The following is a 25225-nucleotide window of genomic DNA, read 5'->3' on the forward strand; positions in this document are numbered from 1 at the left end:
TTCTAATCATCAATTAGCCTTCTGAGCCAATGAGCAAACACATTGTACCATTAGAACACTGGAGTGATAGTTGCTGGAAATGGGCCTCTATACACCTATGTAGATATTGCACCAAAAACCAGACATTTGCAGCTAGAATAGTCATTTACCACATTAGCAATGTATAGAGTGTATTTCTTTAAAGTTAAGACTAGTTTAAAGTTATCTTCATTGAAAAGTACAGTGCTTTTCCTTCAAAAATAAGGACATTTCAATGTGACCCCAAACTTTTGAACGGTAGTGTACGTATTTATTTAATTAAAAAAAAAAAAAAATTTAGCTAAAGGGGGCGCATTTCAATTTCTTACAAACACTTGTTATTACATATGTTGACCAGAGGGGTAGCACTTTTAAAACAGACAGTCATTTTAGAAAAATCCCTCCTTTTTTCCGTATTGGGACCATGATTTATGTCCTAACTTGTTCACCGCTCCTCATATGGAAGGTACTTTTCCTTGTTGATGTCTCAAGAAGGGTAGAAAAACCAAAAAACACACGCAGAAACACACACACACGCGCTCTTTAGGACCACTCTTTCTAGATATATAAAGATTTGTATTTACAACATTAATAATACTGTATATACATACTATGCAAATGTAAAAAAGGTAAGCTTTTAGTTAAATATTTTTGGGGGAATTTTTTGTTTGTAATTGGTTTTTAATCTTCATTATTTACTTCAAGTTATTACAGTATGTCTATATACATATTTATTTATTTTTTTAAATTAATTTTGGCCAAAGGGGGCGCATTTCAATACATCAAACACTTGTTATTACATATGTTGGCCAGAGGGGGAGCACTTCAAATTTGTACACACACTTGTTATTTCATATGTTGACCAGAGGGGGAGCACTTTTAAAATTGACACAGTCATTTTTGAAAAATTCACTCCTTTTTGGGACCACCCTCATTTTGATAGATTTTCCCACCAGGGGTGCAAATGAGACATTCTCTATTAGATGTAATGGTTTTCCGTATTGGGACCATGATTTATGTCCTAACATGTTCACCGCTCCTCATATGGAAGGTACTTTTACTTGTTCATGTCTCAAGAAGGGTAGAAAAACAAAAAAACACACAGAGACACACACCCTCACACAACTCGGTGTCTCATCCCAAGAAACAATCAGTAAAATTGACTAAAATGCAGTATTTCAGTGCAAAAGGTGAAATACCAAAAAAGAGAGATCAGTATTAAGGTTACTATTAAAACAATCAATGATGTTGTATTTAAATATTAGTCTCTGAATTAACTAATAACTAAGTAAACAATAGTATAATAAAATGGTAGTCAATACTTAAGTAATATTACTATTATTAATTTAGTAACAAAAACATTATTAATTTATCAATATTAACTATGTAATTGTAATATTAGTTACAAAATTAATACGTATGATTAATCAATGTATCACCAATAAGAAATAAAATCCAACACAAATTAATAATAATATAATAACTTAATATAGTAACTAATAGTACAATTAAAAATACATTTAATATTGGATTTATAAGTAATATCAATTAATTTAGTAAAAATATCAAAATAATTATTTACTCTATTCACCAATATGAAATAAAATCCAAAACAAATTAATTAAATCATTAATTTAGTGACTAATATTTGAATACAAAATAATTGATTAAATTAATCAAGAGTAACATTTAATTAACTATATTAAAAAATAAATAATTTAATTAAACGTCAGATATTTTTTGTAATTGATAATACAATAAAATAAACATATTAAAGTTAAAAGTTAAAGTACCAATGATTGTCACACACACACTAGGTGTGGTGCAATTTGTCCTCTGCATTTGACCCATCCCCTTGATCACCCCCTGGGAGGTGAGGGGAGCAGTGGGCAGCAGCGTAGCCGCGCCCGGGAATCATTTTTGGTGATTTAACCCCCAATTCCAACCTTTGATGCTGAGTGCCAAGCAGGGAGGTAATGGGTCCCATTTTTACAGTCTTTGGTATGACCCGGCCGGGGTTTGAACTCACAACCTACCGATCTCAGGGCAGACACTCTAACCATTAGGCCATTACCTATTATTTAGTAACAAATGCTAAAATAAAAATAATTATTTGTATTAATTATTAGTAGTTAAAAATATAGTAACTGATATTAAAAGTAAAACAAATATTTATTAATAATAATAACTATTAATTTAGTAACTATTATATAAAAAATATATTTTAAAAATAAAATAATTATTATTATTAATTAAAATAAATGTATATAATTAATTAATAGTAATCATAAGTAATAAACGTAAAATTAGCACATATACATAAGTAATACAATGATAATGATAATAAAACATAAATAAATAAAAATAAATACCCTTCGTGTATGTGTGTGATTATGGGACTGAGCTGTGATAGCCATCCCTATGCATGCATGCAGGACTTAAAGACTGTCAGCTGGTGGTCCAGCCACTGCATCTTGCCCAGGGCTCCGACCTCGGTCCTTCAAATGAGAGTGCGGTATCGAGCTAAAAGCCCGAGCTGTCAACCCAACAGAGTGAAGTTTACCAACGTACACATGCACGGCCACACTGGACCCTGTTGCACGGGCACCGACACTCCAATGAAAAGGCTTCACTGATGCTGCTGAAAAGCAATCCGAGGTTTATTGGATTGATTCTGACTGCCGAAAATCTCAAGAGAGTCTCATCTAAAACAGAAGAGCATTCCCCATCTCTCAGATGACTGTGACAGAGGTGTCTTCAGCATGATGAGTAACGTACGCCTGGGGGAAACCATGGCGATGGAGGGAAGTAGGAGACTGGCAGAATCTACAAAACCCACAACCAATGGCACATTGTGTAATTCGTAAATAAAAACAGAATACAATGATTTGCAAATCCTTTTCAACTTATATTCAATTGAATAGACTGCAAAGACAAGATATTTAATGTTTGAACTGAGAAACTTTTTTTTTTTTTTTGCAAATAATCATTAACTTAGAATTTAATGGCAGCAACACATTGCTAAAAAGCATTTTTACGACTGTGTTACATGGCCTTTCCTTTTAACAACACTCAGTAAACGTTCGGGAACTGAGGAAAACCAATTTTTGAAGCTTTTCAGGTGAGACAGGGTCGATCACACGTTGGATTCCATGATGAAGACAAGCAGGGGTCTAGTTTGGAGGAGGTCTTTGCCTCAAAGTGCGCTCGGTCTAAATGTGTCTGGTGTTAGTCGAAGCAGTTGCTTCCTTTGTTTTTAAAATAGTGTTAATCGAGTGTGCAAAGCAATTTGCAAACCATAAAGAGCTGTTGGCGCTTGATTGAAATGGACGCCATAAAAGTGTTTGAAAGCTTTGTGTGCAGTTTTCCATCAGAAAAAAATAGTCTGTTTATGGCCCAAAAAAAATAAAAAAAATGTTTGTTTTTTTTAAAAAAAATGTTTTTTTTTAAAAAAAAAAAACAGAAAACGGATATCCTTTATCGCAGTGGTCCCCAACCTTTTTGTAGCTGGGGACCGGTCAACGCTTGAAAATTTGTCCCACGGACGGGGGGGGGGATTTTTTTTTTTTCTATTTTTTTTTTTTCTTCATAAAGAAATACAATCATGTGTGCTTACGGACTGTATCCCTGCAGACTGTATTGATCAATATTGATATATAATGTATATATATTGTGTTTTTAATGTTGATTTAATAAAAATAAAAATTAAAAAAAAAAAAATATATATATATATATATATTTTATTTTTTATTTTTTTTTCTTCATAAAGAAATACAATCATGTGTGCTTACGGACTGTATCCCTGCAGACTGTATTGATCTATATTGATACATAATGTATATATATTGTGTTTTTTATGTTGATTGAATTAAAAAAAATAAAAATAAAATAATTTTTTTTTTTTTTTTTTTTTTTTTTTTAATTACATTTCTTGCACGGCCCGGTACCAATCGGCCCGGTGGTTTTGGACCACTGCTTTATAGCAATGGTCCCCAACCTTTTTGTAGCTGCGGACCGGTAAACGCTTGAAAATTTGTCCCACGGACCGGTGGGGGTGGGAGGTGGGGGATGGAAGGGTGTATTTAAAAATTTTTTTTTTTTTTTAATTTTTTTAATTGTTTTTACATAAATAAATACAATCATGTGTGCTTACGGACTGTATCCCTGCAGACTGTATTGATCTATATTGATGTGTAATGTATATATTGTGTTTTTTATGTTGATTTCATTAAAAAAAAAAAAAAAAAAAAAAAAAAAAATTTTTTTTTTTTTTTTTTTACATAAATAAATACAATCATGTGTGCTTACGGACTGTATCCCTTCAGACTGCATTGATCTATATTGATATATAATGTATATATTGTGTTTTTTATGTTGATTTCATTAAAAAAAAATTAAACTTTTTTTTTTTTTTTTTTTTTTTTTTTTTATTTCTTGTGCGGCCCGGTACCAATCGGTCCGCTGCTTTACCGATTGGTACCAGGTCGCGCAAGAAATTTAAAAAAATCAAAATAATAATAATAATAATAATAATCATGATTAAATCAACATAAAAAACACAATATATACATTATATTTCAATATAGATCAATACAGTCTGCAGGGATACAGTCCGTAAGCACACATGATTGTATTTCTTTATGAAAAAAATAAAAAATACACCCCCCCACCCACACCCCCCGGTCCGTGGGACACATTTTCAAGCGTTGACCAGTCCCCAGCTACAAAAAGGTTGGGGACCACTGCTTTAGAGAACCGGCATCCTTGTTTTTGGTTTACTGTATTTTTCGGACTATAGGGCGCACCCGAGTATAAGGCGCACTGCCGATGGTCAGGTCTACTCTCATACAAAAGGCCCATTAAAGGAGTCTGTGGAGGGGAGCGTGGTCGGCGCGCCCCCTGCTGGAATGGAGTGTGTATGGCCCGGCTTCGAAGCCCAGCTGACAGGTGAGAGTAGATTGCCTAGCTGGGGCTAATGATCTAATCACCTGTCGCCTTTATCAGCAGGGGCCGCGGCCGTGAGCGTGGAGGGCGGATGAGAGCAGAGCGCGCACACCCGACGAGAGAAAGAACAACCAACCACGAACACACGAGACTGAAAAGTCCTGCACACGAGCGTATATGAAAATAAAAGACTTGTTCAAACCTGCTACCCGGGCTCGAGAAGATCCATTGGCCTTAGGAGAACCCTAGCCGCAAATTATGATTTTTTTCCCTCTACATTCAAAAGACTTCCTTGTGGTCTACATAACATGTAATGGTGGTTCTTTGGTCAAAATATTGCATAGATTATGTTTTACAGACCATCTTCAAGTCCCTTTCGGACTGTCTCTTCAGGATGCGCCAGTTTTGGGCGGTCTTATTTACGTGCCTCCACTTCGACAGCGTCTTCCCCCCCCGTCATCCTTGTGGTACCGGTAGTTTTTAGCGCTTCCATAGCGAGTCTACCGACAGATATAAGTTAGAACTGTACGCTACTTTATATTAGAATGCCCCACAACAAGAGGATAGAGAAAAATAATGAGCTTATTGACTATGGCGCACATTTTCTGGACTTATGCAGATCCCAAATACACATCAGCAGCTACCAATAGGAAAGAAAAGTAGTTTTTGCGAAACAAAAGGCCAGATAATATCTCCTAAAAGATGCCATTTTGGGGTCCTTACACACACACACAGACACCATAATAAAACCAGTAGGTTGAAGCACAGTACGTCTGACTACGGTAGCCGGTATGCTTCGCGTTTCATCAAGCGATGCGACTTCGTAGCTTACCGAAGTCGTACTAAAACATTTTTGACAGATTTTTGAGCGGTATGTAATATTTTATATTCTCAATGAAACATCAGCATTTTGGGCTTGCATGCTTGCAGGTATTAGCTAGCGTCATTCATTGAACAGGCGTCAACCTGAAGTCCACACGTATCGCTTATGCGCGACTGCCATCTACTGGTCACACTTATCGTTACACCACGTACCAAATAAAATGGCTTTGAGGTTGGTAAGCACAACCAGAATTAATAAATACATTTGTCTGTTTATCTGTGTTGGCCCTGTGATGAGGTGGCAACTTGTCCGGGGTGTACCCCGCCTTCCGCCCAAATGCAGCTGAGATAGGCTCCAGCACCCTCCGCGACCCCAAAAGGGATAAGCCGTAGAAAATGGATTGATGGATTTGACGCACTGGGTTGTAAGGCACACTGGCCATTTTTGAAAAAAATGAACATTTTAGGTGCGCCTCATAATCCGAAAAATGCAGTAAGTAAAATTAGTACCAACTCATGGACGTGATAATTTAGTTATTATTTTTATTTAGTTTTTTGGCCTTGGTTTTGTCATGTTCCGTTGTCGGTTTAAACCAAGAAACCAGTCTTTCCCCCACAACAAGAGGATAGAGAAAAATAATGAGCTTATTGAGTACGGCGCACACGTTCTGGACTTATGCAGATCCCAAATACACATCAGCAGCTACCAATAGGTAGGAAAAGTAGTTTTTACGAAACAAAATGCCAGATAATGTCTCCTAAAAGGTGCCATTTTGGGGTCCTTAAACACACCATAATAATACTCGTAGGTTGAAGCACAGTACGTCTGACTACGGTAGATAGTATGCTTTGCGTTCCGTCAAGCGATGCGACTACGTAGCTTACCAAAGTCGTACTAAAACATTTTGACAGATTTTTGAGCGCTGTGTGTAATGTTCTACATTCTCAATGAAACATCAACATTTTGGGGTTGCTTGCTTGCAGGTATTTGCTAGCGTCATTTATTGAACAGGCAACCTGCAGTCGACACGTATCTCCTTTGTGTGACTGCCATCTATGTCAGAATAATTGTATCTAAGTTATCACAAAACTTTGTGTTGAAATGAGTTCCCGGCGAGAAGACAAAAGCTGTCTTTAATCCCACCAATCAAAAGGCTTGTAAAACTCCACTGTGTAGGATGGGAAGCAACATGAAGGTGTTCTGTTTCTTTCATGTATTGTAATCAACAGAGAGATAGTGTCTGACCCAAGAACTACAAAGCGGAGAGGAAGCAGGGCCCGACTCCCCTCCAGGCACCGCTTGTTTGAACTGTTTTACGACCTTTTCTGTGAACTGTTTACGACCTTTTCTGTGAACTGTTATGTAACCAAAGACGATGGCTGTTTACGACCCACGTCCCTTAGAAACAGCTGTTGCCATGTAATCAGGGAAAGTCCAAATAAAAGAGGTGGCGTACAATCTTTCGCCAGAGCGTGTTGAGACACTGTAGAAAGGTACAGTGTCCAGGCGTCTCTCCTCAATTTGAGCCAAATTTAATTCTGCCTCTGTTTAACTCCTTGCTTCTTGTCTCGTTTAATAGATGTCATCAGTGTTTGAACCTGACAATCTACTGGTCACACCGAGGTCGGTAAGCACAACCATAAACAACACGTACATTAAGCGCACCAGGTTGTAAGGTGCGTTGTTGATTTTAGAAAAAAATCTATCGATTTTAAATGCGCCTTATAGTCTGAAAATGTTGTTTTTCTTATGTTGGAGTTGCACATTTTCGAAAAAAAACTTATGCAAAACACAAATGTCCACTGCAGTGGACGCTGGTGGTCAGGAGGAAATACAGTACGTCAAAGTATGGAGTGGTGTTTTTGTGTTTGTGAAGGAGCACCCTGTCCAAGGGATATGCTTCCTTCCTGATGTGTGACTCAACACACACACACACACACACACACACACACACACACATGCACGCACACACACTTCCTTCCTTCATTGGCCATTGCTGTCTATGTCAAAGGTGGTCAGTGAAAGGAGTTTGCGACAAAAACAGGACGGGGAGTGAAATGAAGTTGGGTAAGATGAGGATAGAAACGGAGGAAGATGGCAATGACAAGTTGAAGGTTTGCAAAGGGGTAAGGGGGTTAAAAAGCTAATAGGTGTCACCGCTTACACAAAACGTTGCAGAAAAGTGTGACACGCATAAAGAAAATGGAAGCAGAAGGACGACAGAACAGTAAAACCATTAAAGATGGTGAGATGAAGGGACTGGAGGCAGGCGAAGAAAGCTGCTTGGAGACGGAGTAAAAAATAGTGTCAGCGAACAAGGAAAGACTGCGGCAACAAAGCCGCCTTTGACAAAAACCTGAAAAATCTTAGCTGGGAGAGGAGTCATGCAGGGAAAGGGTAAAAAAAAGTGGAAAACAAACTGCAGCAAAGAAAACAAAACTTCCAGCTACAGTAGTTGCACAGACTCGTTGTCTTCTTTTGTGGAGAAACATCAGCGTCTTTTTAAACAACCTAACAAAAATATGATTTGTAACCCACAAAAAATTCACTTGCAAAAGATTTGCAAACAAAAACTAGGTTTGTATGCAAATAATATTTATGTAGTTATAATTATGGCGAGAAATGTGTGTTTTTGCATGCAACCAAAGAAAATAAGATTTGCAAACAACAAAATTTAACAAAAAAAAAAATTGATTTGCAAACTAAAAGCTGGATTTGCAAAAAAATAAATAAAAAATGGGTTTGCAAAAAAAAATGGATTTGCAAACTAAAAGCTGGATTTGCAAAACAAAACAAAAAGAAAGGGTTTGCAAAAAAAAACTAGTTTTGGTTGCAAACAGCAAAAATTTAAACCAAAAAAAAATTAATAAAACCGATTTGCAAAAAAAACTAGTTTTGGTTGCAAATATTTTTGTGGTTATAATTATGGAGAGAAATGTGTCTTCCTTTGCAAGCAAACAAAGAAAAAAGATTTGCAAACATAAAAATTTAAACCAAAAAAAAATTAATAAATGGATTTGCAAAAAAAAATCTAGTTTTGTATGCAAATAATATTATTCTAGTTATATTTATGGAGAGATGCAACCAAACAAAATAAGATTTGCAAACAACAACAAAAAAATTTAACAAAAAAAAAAATTGATTTGCAAACTAAAAGCTGGATTTGCAAAACAAAACCAAAAAAAAGGGTTTGCAAAAAAAACTAGTTTTGGTTGCAAACAGCAAAACATTTAAACCAAAAAAAAAGTAATAAAATGAATTTGCAAAAAAAACAACTAGTTTTGGTTCCACATATTTTTGTAGTTATCATTATGGAGAGAAATGTGTCTTTTTATGCAACCAAACAAAATAAGATTTGCAAACAACATCAAAGAAGTTTAACAAAAAAAAAATGGATTTGCAAACAAAAATCTGGATTTGCAAAAAAAAACTAGTTTTGGTTGGAAATATTTTTGTGGTTATAATTATGGAGAGAAATGTGTCTTCTTATGCAAGCAAACAAAGAAAAAATATTTGAAAACAACAAACATTTAATCCAAAAAAATAATAAATGGATTTGCAAAAAAACAAACTAGTTTTGTATGCAAATAATATTTTTGTAGTTATGTTTATGGAGAGAAATGTGTGTTTGTGTATGCAAACAAACAAAATAAGATTTGCAAACAACAACAAAAAAATTTAAAGGAAAAAAAAAAATGGATTTGCAAACTAAAAGCTGGATTTGCAAAAAAAAAAAAAAAAAAAGGGTTTTGCAAAAAAACTAGTTTTGGTTGCAAATATTTTTGTGGTTATAATTATGGAGAGAAATGTGTCTTCCTTTGCAAGCAAACAAAGAAAAAAGATTTGCAAACATAAAAATTTAAACCAAAAAAAAATTAATAAATGGATTTGCAAAAAAAAATCTAGTTTTGTATGCAAATAATATTATTCTAGTTATATTTATGGAGAGAAATGTGTGTTTTTGTATGCAACCAAACAAAATAAGATTTGCAAACAACAACAAAAAAATTTAACAAAAAAAAAAATTGATTTGCAAACTAAAAGCTGGATTTGCAAAACAAAACCAAAAAAAAGGGTTTGCAAAAAAAACTAGTTTTGGTTGCAAACAGCAAAAAATTTAAACAAAAAAAAAAGTAATAAAATGAATTTGCAAAAAAAACAACTAGTTTTGGTTCCACATATTTTTGTAGTTATCATTATGGAGAGAAATGTGTCTTTTTATGCAACCAAACAAAATAAGATTTGCAAACAACATCAAAGAAGTTTAACAAAAAAAAAATGGATTTGCAAACAAAAATCTGGATTTGCAAAAAAAAAATAGTTTTGGTTGCAAATATTTTTGTGGTTATAATTATGGAGAGAAATGTGTCTTCTTATGCAAGCAAACAAAGAAAAAATATTTGAAAACAACAAACATTTAATCCAAAAAAATAATAAATGGATTTGCAAAAAAACAAACTAGTTTTGTATGCAAATAATATTTTTGTAGTTATGTTTATGGAGAGAAATGTGTGTTTGTGTATGCAAACAAACAAAATAAGATTTTCAAACAACAACAAAAAAATTTAAAGGAAAAAAAAAATGGATTTGCAAACTAAAAGCTGGATTTGCAAAAAAAAAAAAAAAAAAAAAAAGGGTTTTGCAAAAAAACTAGTTTTGGTTGCAAATATTTTTGTGGTTATAATTATGGAGAGAAATGTGTCTTCTTATGCAAGCAAACAAAGAAAAAATATTTGAAAACAACAAACATTTAATCCAAAAAAATAATAAATGGATTTGCAAAAAAACAAACTAGTTTTGTATGCAAATAATATTTATCTAGTTATGTTTATGGAGAGAAATGTGTGTTTGTGTATGCAAACAAACAAAATAAGATTTTCAAACAACAACAAAAAAATTTAAAGGAAAAAAAAAAATGTATTTGCAAACTAAAAGCTGGATTTGCAAAAAAAAAAAAAAAAAAAAAAGGGTTTTGCAAAAAAACTAGTTTTGGTTGCAAATATTTTTGTGGTTATAATTATGGAGAGAAATGTGTCTTCTTATGCAAGCAAACAAAGAAAAAAGATTTGCAAACATAAAAATTTAAACCAAAAAAAAAATTAATAAATGGATTTGCAAAAAAAATCTAGTTTTGTATGCAAATAATATTATTCTAGTTATATTTATGGAGAGAAATGTGTGTTTTTGTATGCAACCAAACAAAATAAGATTTGCAAACAACAAAATTTTACCAAAAAAAAAAAATGGATTTGCAAACTAAAAGCTGGATTTGCAAAAAAAAAAAAAAAGTTTTGCAAAAAAAGTAGTTTTGGTTGCAAACATTTTTGTGGTTATAATTATGGAGAGAAATGTGTCTTCTTATGCAAGCAAACAAAGAAAAAAGATTTGCAAACAACAAAAATTTAAACCAAAAATGGATTTGCAAAAAAATAAACTAATTTTGGTTCCACATATTTTTGTAGTTATAATTATGGAGAGAAATGTGTCTTTTTATGCAACCAAAAAAATTTGATTTGCAATCAAAAAGCTGGATTTGCAATTAAAAATAGATTTGCAATTAAGAAATAGATTTGCAAAAAAGCTTTTTGGTTGCAAATATTATTTGTGTGGTTATAATTATGGAGATAAATTTGTTTTCTTATGCAAGCAAACAACACCAAAAAATATTTGCAAATGACATAACATTTTAAACCAACAAAATATATAAAAATGATGTGCAAAAAGAAACTAGTTTTGGTTGCAAATATGTTTTTGTGGTTAAAATTATGGAGATGAATGTGTCTTTTTATGCAACTTAACAAATAAAATAATTTGCAAACAAAAAAAGATTTCCAAACAACAATTTAAATATTTAAACCTCCACAAAAAAATTTTTGCAACCAAAAAAATGTATTTGCAATAAAAAAAAGAAGATTTGCAAACAAAAAACAGTTTGGGTTGCAAATACTTTTTTTCTGGTTATAATTATGGAGAGAAATGTGTCTTTTTATGCAACCAAACAAAAAAAGATTTGCAAACAACAACATAAAAATTGAACAAAAAAGTGGATTTGCAAACAAAAAGCTGGATTTGCAATACAAAGAAATACATTTGCAAAAAAAACTAGTTTTGGTTGCAAGTATTATTTTTGTGGTTGTAATTACGGAGAGAAATGTGTGTCTTCTTATGCAAGCAAACAACAACAAAAAAAGATTTGCAAATGTCATAAAAATGTAAACAAAAAAAAATGGATTTGCAAAAAAAATAGCACAGAATAGCACACAAAAATATGATTTGTATTCCATAAAAAATGGACTTGCAAAAGATTTGCCAACAAAAACTAGTTTTGCTTGCAAATAATATTTTTGTAGTTATAAATGTGTGTCTTTATATGCAACCAAACAAAATAAGATTTGCAAACAACAACAAAAACATTTAACAAAAAAATGGATTTGCAAACTAAAAGCTGGATTTGCCACAAAAAAAAATGGGTTTGAAAAAAAACTAGTTTTGGTTGCAAATATTTTTGTGATTATAATTTTGGAGAGTAATACGTCTTCTTATGCAAGCGAACAAAGAAAAAAGATTTGCAAACAACATGAAAATTTAAACAAAAAAAACAAAGTATTTGATTTGAAAAAAAAAAACTAGTTTTGGTTCTACATATTTTTGTAGTTATAATTATGGAGAGAAATGTGTCTTTTTATAAATGATAAATGATAAATGGGTTATACTTGTATAGCGCTTTTCTACCTTCAAGGTACTCAAAGCGCTTTGACACTATTTCCACATTCACCCATTCACACACACATTCACACAATGATGGCGGGAGCTGCCATGCAAGGCGCTAACCAGCAGCCATCAGAGGCAAAGGGTGAAGTGTCTTGCCCAAGGACACAACGGACGTAACTAGGATGGTAGAAGGTGGGGATGCAACCAAACAAAATTTGCAAACAACAACAAAAAAATTTAACACAAAAAAAAATGTATTTGCAAATAAAAAGCTGGATTTGCAATTAAAAAATAGATTTGCAAAAAAACTTTTTGGTTGCAAATATTATTTTTGTGGTTATGATTATGGAGATACATTAGTTTTCTTATGCAAGCAAACAAAAAATATTTGCAAACGACATTAAATTTTAAACCAAAAAAAAAAAAAAAAGGATTTGCAAAAGGACAAATATACATACATACATACATACATACATACATACATACATACATACATACATAAATACATACATACATATATATATATATATATATATATATATATATATATATATATATATATATATTATAGTGTCTTCAAAGTGTGCAGTTTTCTCATGCTAAAATAAGGACTCAATCAATTATTTATGTTTACATTGATTCTTATGGGGAATTCTGCTTCACGATAGGTGAATCATGTTGAAGAACCAATTAAGTTTGTAGATGGAGGTATGGCTGTCCGTGTCAAAAGTCAACAGACTTACTACAAGGAAGCCTGACAACATCATTGTTCAGTCTCAACCAAACAGAATGGACAAGACTCTGTAAAAGTTCAAGTCGGCGCTGTAATTACTGACCGTGTGTCATGGGCATGCGTGTGAGTGCTCAAACACAAAAATAAAAATAAAGAAAGAAAACGGATGACTAATAATGGTTGCTATGGTACCCCATCTTGCTGAGGTGCGATAATCACAGAACAATTTCTACCATACAATTTCCACTCCATAGCCAGGCAGTGAATGCACTGCACCGAGAGACACACACACACACACACACACACACACACACACACACACACACACACACACACACACACACACACACACACACACACACACACACACACACACACACACACACACACACACACACACACACACACACACACACACACACACACACACACACACACACACACACACACACACACACACACACACACACACACACACACACAGCGTTATCCACTTCTAGCAAAGCATACTTTAACCTTGACTTTTTCGTACAGATGGTGACTCAGAACTATATTCACAGGCTGAATGGAATAATAGCAGAGAAGAACAAATTAAATGTTACTTGTACAGGTGGCTGCCTCCTTCTTTAACCACAGATTCAGAAGAAATATCCACCCCAACTTGGATATTTAAAGATGTATATTAGTAGGAGCATTATGTGAGAGCATTTTAGTAGTGTATGTGAGAGCATTTCAGTAGTAAAGGTGAGAGCATTTCAGTAGTGTATGTGAGAGCATTTCAGTGGTGTATGTGAGAGCATTTCAGTAGTGTATGTGAGAGCATTTCAGTAGTAAAGTTGAGAGCATTTCAGTAGTGTATGTGAGAGCATTTCAGTAGTGTATGTGAGAGCATTTCAGTAGTGTATGTGAGAGCATTTCAGTAGTGTATGTGAGAGCATTTCAGTAGTAAAGTTGAGAGCATTTCAGTAGTGTATGTGAGAGCATTTCAGTAGTAAATGTGAGAGCATTTCAGTAGTGTATGTGAGAGCATTTCAGTAGTGTATGTGAGAGCATTTCAGTAGTGTATGTGAGAGCATTTCAGTAGTGTATGTGAGAGCATTTCAGTAGTGTATGTGAGAGCATTTCAGTAGTAAATGTGAGAGCATTTCAGTAGTAAATGTGAGAGCATTTCAGTAGTGTATGTGAGAGCATTTCAGTAGTGTATGTGAGAGCATTTCAGTAGTGTATGTGAGAGCATTTCAGTAGTGTATGTGAGAGCATTTCAGTAGTGTATGTGAGAGCATTTCAGTAGTAAATGTGAGAGCATTTCAGTAGTAAATGTGAGAGCATTTCAGTAGTGTATGTGAGAGCATTTCAGTAGTAAAGGTGAGAGCATTTCAGTAGTAAAGGTGAGAGCATTTCAGTAGTAAAGGTGAGAGCATTTCAGTAGTGTATGTGAGAGCATTTCAGTAGTGTATGTGAGAGCATTTCAGTAGTGTATGTGAGAGCATTTCAGTAGTATAGTTGAGAGCATTTCAGTAGTGTATGTGAGAGCATTTCAGTAGTAAAGTTGAGAGCATTTCAGTAGTGTATGTGAGAGCATTTCAGTAGTGTATGTGAGAGCATTTCAGTAGTGTATGTGAGAGCATTTCAGTAGTGTATGTGAGAGCATTTCAGTAGTAAAGGTGAGAGCATTTCAGTAGTGTATGTGAGAGCATTTCAGTAGTGTATGTGAGAGCATTTCAGTAGTAAAGTTGAGAGCATTTCAGTAGTGTATGTGAGAGCATTTCAGTAGTGTATGTGAGAGCATTTTAGTAGTGTATGTGAGAGCATTTCAGTAGTAAAGGTGAGAGCATTTCAGTAGTGTATGTGAGAGCATTTCAGTAGTGTATGTGAGAGCATTTCAGTAGTAAAAGTGAGAGCATTCCAGTAGTGTATGTGAGAGCATTTCAGTAGTAAAGTTGAGCATTTCAGTAGTGTATGTGAGAGCATTTCAGTAGTGTATGTGAGAGCATTTCAGTAGTAAAGGTGAGAGCATTTCAGTAGTGTATGTGAGAGCATTTCAGTAGTGTATGTGAGAGCATTTCAGTAGTAAAGTTGAGAGCATTTCAGTAGTGTATGTGAGAGCATTTCAGTAGTGTATGTGAGAGCATTTTAGTAGTGTATGTGAGAGCATTTCAGTAGTAAAGGTGAGAGCATTTCAGTAGTGTATGTGAGAGCATTTCAGTAGTGTATGTGAGAGCATTTCAGTAGTAAAAGTGAGAGCATTCCAGTAGTGTATGTGAGAGCATTTCAGTAGTAAAGTTGAGAGCATTTCAGTAGTAAAGTTGAGAGCATTTCAGTAGTGTATGTGAGAGCATTTCAGTAGTGTATGTGAGAGCATTTCAGTAGTTAATGTGAGAGCATTTCAGTAGTGTATGTGAGAGCATTTCAGTAGTGTATGTGAGAGCATTTCAGTAGTAAAGTTGAGAGCATTTCAGTAGTGTATGTGAGAGCATTTCAGTAGTGTATGTGAGAGCATTTCAGTAGTGTATGTGAGAGCATTTCAGTAGTGTATGTGAGAGCATTTCAGTAGTGTATGTGAGAGCATTTCAGTAGTAAAGGTGAGAGCATTTCAGTAGTGTATGTGAGAGCATTTCAGTAGTAAATGTGAGAGCATTTCAGTAGTGTATGTGAGAGCATTTCAGTAGTGTATGTGAGAGCATTTCAGTAGTGTATGTGAGAGCATTTCAGTAGTGTATGTGAGAGCATTTCAGTAGTAAAGCTGAGAGCATTTCAGTAGTAAAGCTGAGAGCATTTCAGTAGTGTATGTGAGAGCATTTCAGTAGTGTATGTGAGAGCATTTCAGTAGTGTATGTGAGAGCATTTCAGTAGTGTATGTGAGAGCATTTCAGTAGTGTATGTGAGAGCATTTCAGTAGTGTATGTGAGAGCATTTCAGTAGTAAAAGTGAGAGCATTTCAGTAGTGTATGTGAGAGCATTTCAGTAGTGTATGTGAGAGCATTTCAGTAGTAAAGTTGAGAGCATTTCAGTAGTGTATGTGAGAGCATTTCAGTAGTGTATGTGAGAGCATTTCAGTAGTGTATGTGAGAGCATTTCAGTAGTGTATGTGAGAGCATTTCAGTAGTAAAGTTGAGAGCATTTCAGTAGTGTATGTGAGAGCATTTCAGTAGTGTATGTGAGAGCATTTCAGTAGTGTATGTGAGAGCATTTCAGTAGTGTATGTGAGAGCATTTCAGTAGTAAATGTGAGAGCATTTCAGTAGTGTATGTGAGAGCATTTCAGTAGTGTATGTGAGAGCATTTCAGTAGTAAAGTTGAGAGCATTTCAGTAGTGTATGTGAGAGCATTTCAGTAGTGTATGTGAGAGCATTTCAGTAGTGTATGTGAGAGCATTTCAGTAGTGTATGTGAGAGCATGTCAGTAGTAAATGTGAGAGCATTTCAGTAGTGTATGTGAGAGCATTTCAGTAGTGTATGTGAGAGCATTTCAGTAGTAAAGTTGAGAGCATTTCAGTAGTGTATGTGAGAGCATTTCAGTAGTGTATGTGAGAGCATTTCAGTAGTGTATGTGAGAGCATTTCAGTAGTGTATGTGAGAGCATTTCAGTAGTAAAGGTGAGAGCATTTCAGTAGTGTATGTGAGAGCATTTCAGTAGTGTGTATAAGAGTGTTTCAGTAGTGTGTGTGAGAGAAAAAAATGTCAGTTGTTTATGTGAGAGCATTTGTTTAGTTTGTAAGAGGTAATTCTGAATAATGTCCCTAACGGCCCCTCATAATTTTGACCCTTTGCTCGCATGCAAAGTGTAAACAATGCTGTCGAGCAATGAAAACTGCTTAAAAATGCATTTTTTTGTCTTGTCCCCTCTTAAACAATCCATCCATTTTCTACCGCTTGTCCCTCTCGGGGTGGCGGGTGGTGCTGGAGCCTATCTTAGCTGCATTCAGGGGGGAAGGCGGTGTACACCCTGGACAAGTCGCCACCGCACACAATATTTTAAATCTGTTATGCTATAATATTCTATGCAGAATTTGCCTGAATCTGCATGTATCTGGCCACTTCTTGCCAAGCGCGCAGCATTTCTTCCTATCACTCACACGCCGGTGACCCAAAAAGTTTCGAACACAAACCCACTCTAATCAGGGCAGAAAAATCGTGTTCACTTCCGGTGCGAAACCGATACTAGAGCCTTAATTATTGCGCAATTCTGATTGTGGTCCAATAAGATATCAGCATAGATCATGAATATTATTTATTAGTATTTAAGGTGTGGAATGTTAGAAAAGGCTGATTTAAACAAACAACAGTGGTACTTTTTTTGTATGAAAAACACTCACATATTTTTATATTATTATTAACCGTATGGAATGGACTTATGCTGTCTTTAACTTGAAGTGAAGTGGTATTTTTTTTTAGGTGTTTTTTTTTTTGGTGGCCCAAAAAATTTATGAAGTTAAGCTCATGACGCAATAAATTGAATGATGCGGACACGCTTGTTACTGTATACTTTTTAATACGCTTTTGCCATAGTATGCCACCATAATTATGTGCTACTTGTTTATATTGACAAATGTGGTGCTTCAGACTGCAATATTGATTAATTAAAGCAGTTCTTCTCAAAAGGTGGGGTGGGCCTCCAGTTCCCGGAGAACATGCTTTATCAGCATCATGCCGTATCAAGATTCAAACCCCGCTTACAAATTGTGCTCAATGTAGCCATTAATATGTACTTCCTTATATTGATTTAAAAAAAAAAAAAAAAAAAAAATTATATATATATATATATATATATATATATATATATATATATATATATATATATCACAAATTGTTTTATTGTTTTAAAGGTTAAAGTGCTTTATATATTGTGCTCCTGAGTTAATGTTGCTGATCAATTTAAATGTATTATTTAGTAAGTTTATTTAATTTTATTTTTCAGTATCAAATGGTTTAAGTCGCTTAAAAAATGTAATCTTTATTTAAACTATAAACATTTTTTTTTTAATTTCAGGAAAATTGATGCACTTTAAAACTTCCGTTACAGACCAACAAACAATGCTAGTAGTTATTAATTATTGTAAGTTGATCTATATTCATTTTCTTTAATGTTGCTAAGATAAGTACACCTTGTTTGACTTTCGACAAATAAACCATGTTCCTACCTGCACGTCTTGTCCCCCGGACTCCGGACAGGACGTGCAGGTAGGAACATGGTTTATTTGTCGAAAGTCAAACAAGTACCAAAAACTGAAAACAAGCCAGAGGAAAAATGTGCCGATCACACTCGAAGCTAAGGCTAACACTTAGCATAGGCAAGAAGACAAGGAATACTCATGTAACTGTAGCAAAAGCAAACAATGAAGCCAGGCCGACTGACCGGCAAAGGCAGGATTAAATAGTGCCTCTGATTAGTGCTCGGGAAACAGGTGAGCGTCCCGAGCACCAATCAGAGACAGGTGGAAACAATAAGCAAACAAGGGTGCACACAAACAGGAACTAAGGGAGTCCAAAACTAGCAGAATATAACAAAAACATGATCCGGGCCACAGATCATGACAGATACAAAGTTATGCGGAGGTGTACTTATAACAGTTTTACAGACAAATTATAGCTAGAGTGGGAGGGGGTCGCAAAATGTGTTCTTCATAACAGAAAATAATTGAGAAACACTGAATCAGGTACATTTATTACGTATGTCTAGCTTGTGTGCTATTGTGTGCTCAGCTGTTGTGTAGCTGCCAGCTCCTAGTAGCCTGTAGCTTATAATGTTTTCTTTTGTAAATGACGTAAAATACAAGAAAAAAACATTGTGTGTTTATTAGAGGACATTTAGATGTTAACTGGTTGTCCAACTCTGTAAACACGCTATACTGCAAAAAGTCAGTGTTCAAAAACAAGAAAAAAAAGAAAAAAATTAAGGGTTTTTTACTTAAACTAAGCAAAATTATCTGCCAATACAACAAGAAAATTCGGCTTGTCAAGACTTTCCAAAACAAGTAAAATTAGCTAACCTCAATGAACCCAAAAATACCTTAAAATAAGTATATTCTCACTAATAACAAGTGCACTTTTCTTGGTAGAAAAAAAAAAATGCAATCTTTTTGCTCAATATGTTGAAAAATATTCTTAAATGAAGTAAATGCTAGTGCCATTATCTTGACATAATGATATGCGCTCGGCATTACATTTCTTGAAACCAGCAAACTTACACTAAAAACTAATTTATTGTTCTTAATGGAAAGGCAACAAGGCAACCGCATCTTACTCTCGGGGTCTCCTAGCCGCTCAGGCAAATCATATTGTCTAAAAATGCGTTTTTCCATCAATAACATGACATCATCGCGCCAAGTGCGTGCTCTTTCAGTCAATTAGTGCGCATATTTACAGCCCGGCCCCTGGCCAAATTTTTTTTTATTGTAATTTTGAGGAATTTATCTGAATGTGCATGAACTATTTCTGTTCAAAATTGTTTGAAATGTTTAAATATTTAAATATTAACTGTCAGTTTACTGTACTGTTCCAACTGTACTACTATATGAGTATGTGTTTTCTATTGTTTCATTGAAAATAAAACAGAAAGTCCATTTGGCTGTCATCTGTTTTAATTATGAGACACAATCGTGTCAAAATCATGATTTTTTTTTTTTTTTTAATGCTTGAAGTAAGAAATTATTACTTTAAAAAAGTACCTGTGAGTGTTGATGACACAGCTTTGCAACAGTTGATATTCTAGTTTCAAGCATGTTTTACTCAATATAGGTCATAAAATCTCAGCAACAAGCTGTAATATCTTACTGAGATCATTTAGGACCAAAACCCTTAAAACAAGTAAAACACTCCAACAAAAAATCTGCTTAGTGAGAAGAATTATTTTATCAGATAGAAAAAAAGCAAATATCACCCTTATTTGAGATATTTAATCTTACTTAGATGTCAGTTTTTGCAGTGCTGTTCGTATCAGAGAATCAGGAACACACCTCAGCATCTGGAATATAACAGGAACGAAAAAAGCTGTCTGGACAGTTTTAAGGGAAGGACTATGACGTTAAGGATGAGGTGGTCGAGGAACAGTAACTTCATTGCAAAACTGGCGAGTGTCAGCCATAAACACGGCAGCAACCAAAATACCTCATTTTCCCTGATTACTTTTTAGTTATTAAGTGGTCATATTATGATTTCTACATTTAAAACACTTCCTTGTGGACTACATCAGTGATTTTCAACCACTGTGCCGCGGTGCCGTGAGATATTGTCTGGTGTGCCGTGGGAAATTACGCAACTTCACCTACTTGGTCCAAAAAATATTTTTTTCTGCAAATCAATAATCATAATAATGTGCCGTTGTCTAGTGCCTGCACTGTGTAGAGCTTGGCAGGGTAATCTCGTAATACTCCATATTAGGGATGATGTTTGATAAGGAATTATCGAGTTCGAGCCTATTATCGAATCCTATTATCGAATCCTCTTATCGAACCGATTCCTTATCGATTCTCTTATCGAGTCCAGATAGGTTGTTGTATATGGGAAAAAAGCACAATATTTGGTTTAACAAAAGCTCACTTTTATTATATAAGAAAAAAATAAAATCTAATAAATAAATAAATATTGACTGTTACCCACCTAAAAAAATAAAATAAAATAAATAAATATTGACTGTTGTTACCCAAAGTATATTAAGTGGGATTTTTTCAGAAAGACAAATATATACAGTAAGACAAAAACAACCTGTCTCTGTGATCACTATAGGTGTATAAATAATAATATAGTGTTAAATAAAATCAGTCCCTTGGGCACAAAACTGAAAATAATACAGCTCTCCAAAAAGTGCACTTCTACTGCTATTTGACATAACTGTTTGTTATGATGCTTTGACATTTTTGCACTTCATTTCTTTATTGAAAGAAAATTCTATGAAGAGAAAAGTTGTTTGCAAATGTGGTTACAATGCTAAAAAATGAAAAGTTAAAGCTAAAAAAAGAAATACACTTTATTGAGTTAACATTATTTCTTTATGGGGGAAAAATGTTATGAGCTAGAGCATGGGTCGGCAACCCAAAATGTTGAAAGAGCCATATTGGACCAAAAATACAAAAACAAATCTGTCTGGAGCCGCAAAAAATTTAAAGCCATTTTACATACAGATAGTGTGTCATGAGATATAAATTGAATTAAGAGGACTTAAAGGAAACTAAATGACCTCAAATATACCTACAAATGAGGCATAATGATGCAATATGTACATATAGCTAGCCTAAATAGCATGTTAGCATCGATTAGCTTGCAGTCAAGCAGTGACTAAATATGCCTGATTAGCACTCCACACAAGTCAATAACATCGACAAAACTCACCTTTGTGCATTCATGCACTGCGTTAAAAGTTTGGTGGACAAAATGATACAGAAAAAGAAGTGGCATAATGATAAAACACGTTCTAGAAAGTCGGAGAAAGTTATACATTGTAAACAAACTAAGGTGAGCTCAATGACCGCCAAAATTAGTAGGACAAAACGGCGCTCGCCAAATACTCGAATCAGTGAAGCATGTTTAATATGAACAGTGTGCTTTATAACAATTAGGGAGGTTTGTGTCATGTTTGTCCTTCTACAGAAACCAAATTAAAACAAAAAATATATTTTTCCCCTCCTCTTTTTCCATTTTTCATACATTTTTGAAAAAGCTCCAGAGAGCCACTAGGGCGGCGCTAAAGAGCCGCATGCGGCTCTAGAGCCGCGGGTTGCCGACCCCCGAGCTAGAGAATATAACAACTACACTACCCAGCATGCAACGGGAGTTACGAGCCCCCGAAAAGTGTTGCATGTTGCCACGCTGTGAAAGTAAACGTCAAGAACTCAGCCAACACGCCTCGTCTGCATTATTTATAATTAGACAAACAACACATCTACAGTGTGATTTTGTTTTGTTTACAAGGAAAGAAAAACAAAAGTTAAAAAAGGGAGATGTCATATATGTATGTGCTGCGGTTGCTTTAAGAACGTTGCGACAGCTGCCGTAAAGGAGGTGCGTTGCTAGCCTGGTTGCTATGTTTCCGGTTGGTGGTAAAAGTGTTCGTCATGTGTTTTACCCTGCTAAAATCTCTCAGTAAAGTTATTCATTGGATTATACCTTTTGTTTTGAACTTTATTACACCTTGGAGCGCTTTTTCCCGTCCATTTTTTTCCTGTTCGCTATCTGAGCCTAATGACTGAGCTACATGACTGATTTCTTGTGATGTCACACGGAGCATTTCTGGTCGGGACGGGATTCGTTCCGAGGGAATCGAATAAAGAACCAACTCTTTTCTTTACTATAGTGGTCTCGATAACGGGTACCGGTTCTCAAAAAGGGATTCGAGTCAGAGGACTCGGTTCTTTTCTTATCGAACAACCGAGAAAACCGGTTTCGAGTATCATCCCTACTCCATATCAGTAGGTGGCAGCGGGTAGTTCATTGCTTTGTAGAAGTAGGAACGTGTCGAGGATGGTTTGTCGTGATCCCAATACGCAGAGCACAGCGGGAGACAGTGTGCAGGTAAAAAGGTGTGTAACGCTTAAACCAAAAATGAACAAAAAGGCAAGTCCCGCTAGGAAAAGGCACCGAAGCATAGGGATGGCTATGCAAAACAAAAGTAAAACTGAACCGGCTACAAAGTCAACAAAAACAGAATGCTGGACGACAGCAAAAACTTACAGCGTGTGGAGGAAAGACGGCGTCCACAAAGCACATCCGTACATGACATGACAATCAACAATGTCCCCACAAAGAAGGATAGTGTACGCACAACTTCAATAGTCTTGATTGCGAAAATAAAAGCAGGTTAGGGAAATAGCACTCAAAGGAAGGCGTGAAGCTGCTACAGGAGAACACCAACCAAACAGGAAGGGTCACCAAAATAACAGCGCAAGACAGGAACTCAAGCACTACACAAAGGAAACAACAACAACAAAATAAAAATAAGGCATGACAACTTGGTGGAGTTTAATTTTTTAACCTTTTCTCCGTATTTTTTTAATGAAAAAAATGTGCATGTAATGGTAGTTCTTTGGTCAAAATGTTGCATAGATGTTTTACGGACCATCTTCAAACCCCTTCCTGACTGTTTTGTGGGCGGTCTTATTCACGTGCAGTACTTCGACTGCGTCTCCGTCAGCCATGTTGTATTTTTTTAGCGCTTCCATAGCGAATCTACTGACAGATATAAGTTCGAACTGTACGCTACTTCATATTAGAAATGGTAACCGCAAAGGAGTCATGTGCATGTACGAGCCAGTCTGCCCCACAACAAGAGGACATAGAAAAAGAAGATTACTGACTACAATGATGGCTCGTTTAGAAGAAGGATAAAAGGAAGGCAAGATTGTTTTATACATATCTGTGTTAGAATAATTTTCTCTAAGTTATCACAAAAACGTGTTTCAATGAGTTTCCAGCGAGAAGCAAAAACATGTCTTTGAACCTACCATGAAGGCTTGTAAAACTCCACTGTGTAGGACGGAAAGCAACATGAAGGTGTTCTGTTTTCTTTCATGTATTGTAATCAACAGAAAGATATTGTTTTAACCCAAGGACTACAAAGCGGAGAGAAAGCAGGATCTGCCCAATTTCCAGACGACCTCTTTTTGAACCTCCTTTTTCAACTGTTTTACGAACCTCTTTTTGAACTCTTTTACGACCTCTTTTTTGAACCGACCTTTTCTGTGAACTGTTTACGACCTTTTCCGTGAACTGTTTACGACCCTCGTCCCTTAGAAACAGCTGTGGCCATGTGGTCAGGGAAGGTCCAAATAAAAGGAGGCGGTGTGCAATCTTTTGGCGGAGCGTGCTGGAGACTGTACAAGAGTACACACCAGACGTTTCTCCTCAAATTGAGCTAAATTGAATTCTGTCTCTGTTTAATTCTTTGCTTCTTGTCTTGTTTAATAGATGTCATCAGTGTTTGAACCTGACAATCTGCGCCATGCTTCCATGGTTTGATTTCACATTTTTGGGGGGCGCACGCAGGTCCCAAATGCACAAAAACTAGTAACAATAGGTAAGAAATGTCTCACTTTTTGCACTTCATGATGCCTCCTAAGTGTACCGCAGGCCGGCTTTTCTGGCGTCAGTGTGCCAAAAAGAGGCACGACCATCGCCATGAAAGTGAAAATCAACATCACGAAAAAAGAGAGGAGAGACGCCCACCAATATTGAGAAGCCTCCATTTTACTAATGATTTCCAATGTTGCAAAAATGTATAGAATAAAATGTTTAATGTATTATAAAGGAAGATTTGCATCAGCCTTTGATAGTAGGCTAATATAGCCAATATAGACACTTACATCATGTGTTGCCTTCATTATAACACTTATATAAGACTTTTAAAGTCATTTTGATAGTAGGCTAATATAGACACTTACATCATGTGTTGCCTTCATTATAACACTTATATAAGACTTTTAAAGTCATTTTGATAGTAGGCTAATATAGACACTTACATCATGTGTTGCCTTCATTATAACACTTATATAAGAATTTTAAAGTCATTTTGATAGTAGGCTAATGTAGCTAATATAGACACATATATAAGTGTTATAATGAAGGCAACACAAGATGTAAGTGTTTATATTAGCCTACTATCAAAATGACTTTAAAAGTCTTATATAATGGTTATAGTGAAGGCAACACATGAAGTAAGACTTTCAAAGTCATTTTGATAGTAGGCTAATGCAGCTAATATAGACACTTATATAAGTGTTATAATGAAGGCAACACATGATGTAAGTGTCTATATTAGCTATATTGGCCTACTATCAAAATGAAATGACTTTAAAAGTCTTATTATAAGTGTTATAATGAAGGCAACACATGATGTAAGACTTTTACAGTCATTTTGATAGTAGGCTAATATAGCTAATATAGACACTTACATCATGTGTTGCCTTCATTAAAACACATAAGAATTTCAAAGTCCTTTTGATAGTAGGCTAATATAACTAATATAGACACATCATGTGTTGCCTTCACTATAACACTTATATAAGAA

General features: G+C 35.0%; 1 protein-coding gene across 1 annotated transcript in view; it reads right to left on the reverse strand.

Annotated features, from left to right (window-relative positions):
* LOC133663603 (cGMP-dependent 3',5'-cyclic phosphodiesterase) overlaps window positions 1-25225 on the reverse strand; it is a 460149-nt gene that overhangs the window by 390473 nt on the left and 44451 nt on the right. The window lies entirely within an intron of this gene.

Source organism: Entelurus aequoreus, linkage group LG13 (genome assembly GCF_033978785.1).
Source record: "Entelurus aequoreus isolate RoL-2023_Sb linkage group LG13, RoL_Eaeq_v1.1, whole genome shotgun sequence".
NCBI classification, from domain to species: Eukaryota; Metazoa; Chordata; class Actinopteri; order Syngnathiformes; family Syngnathidae; genus Entelurus; species Entelurus aequoreus.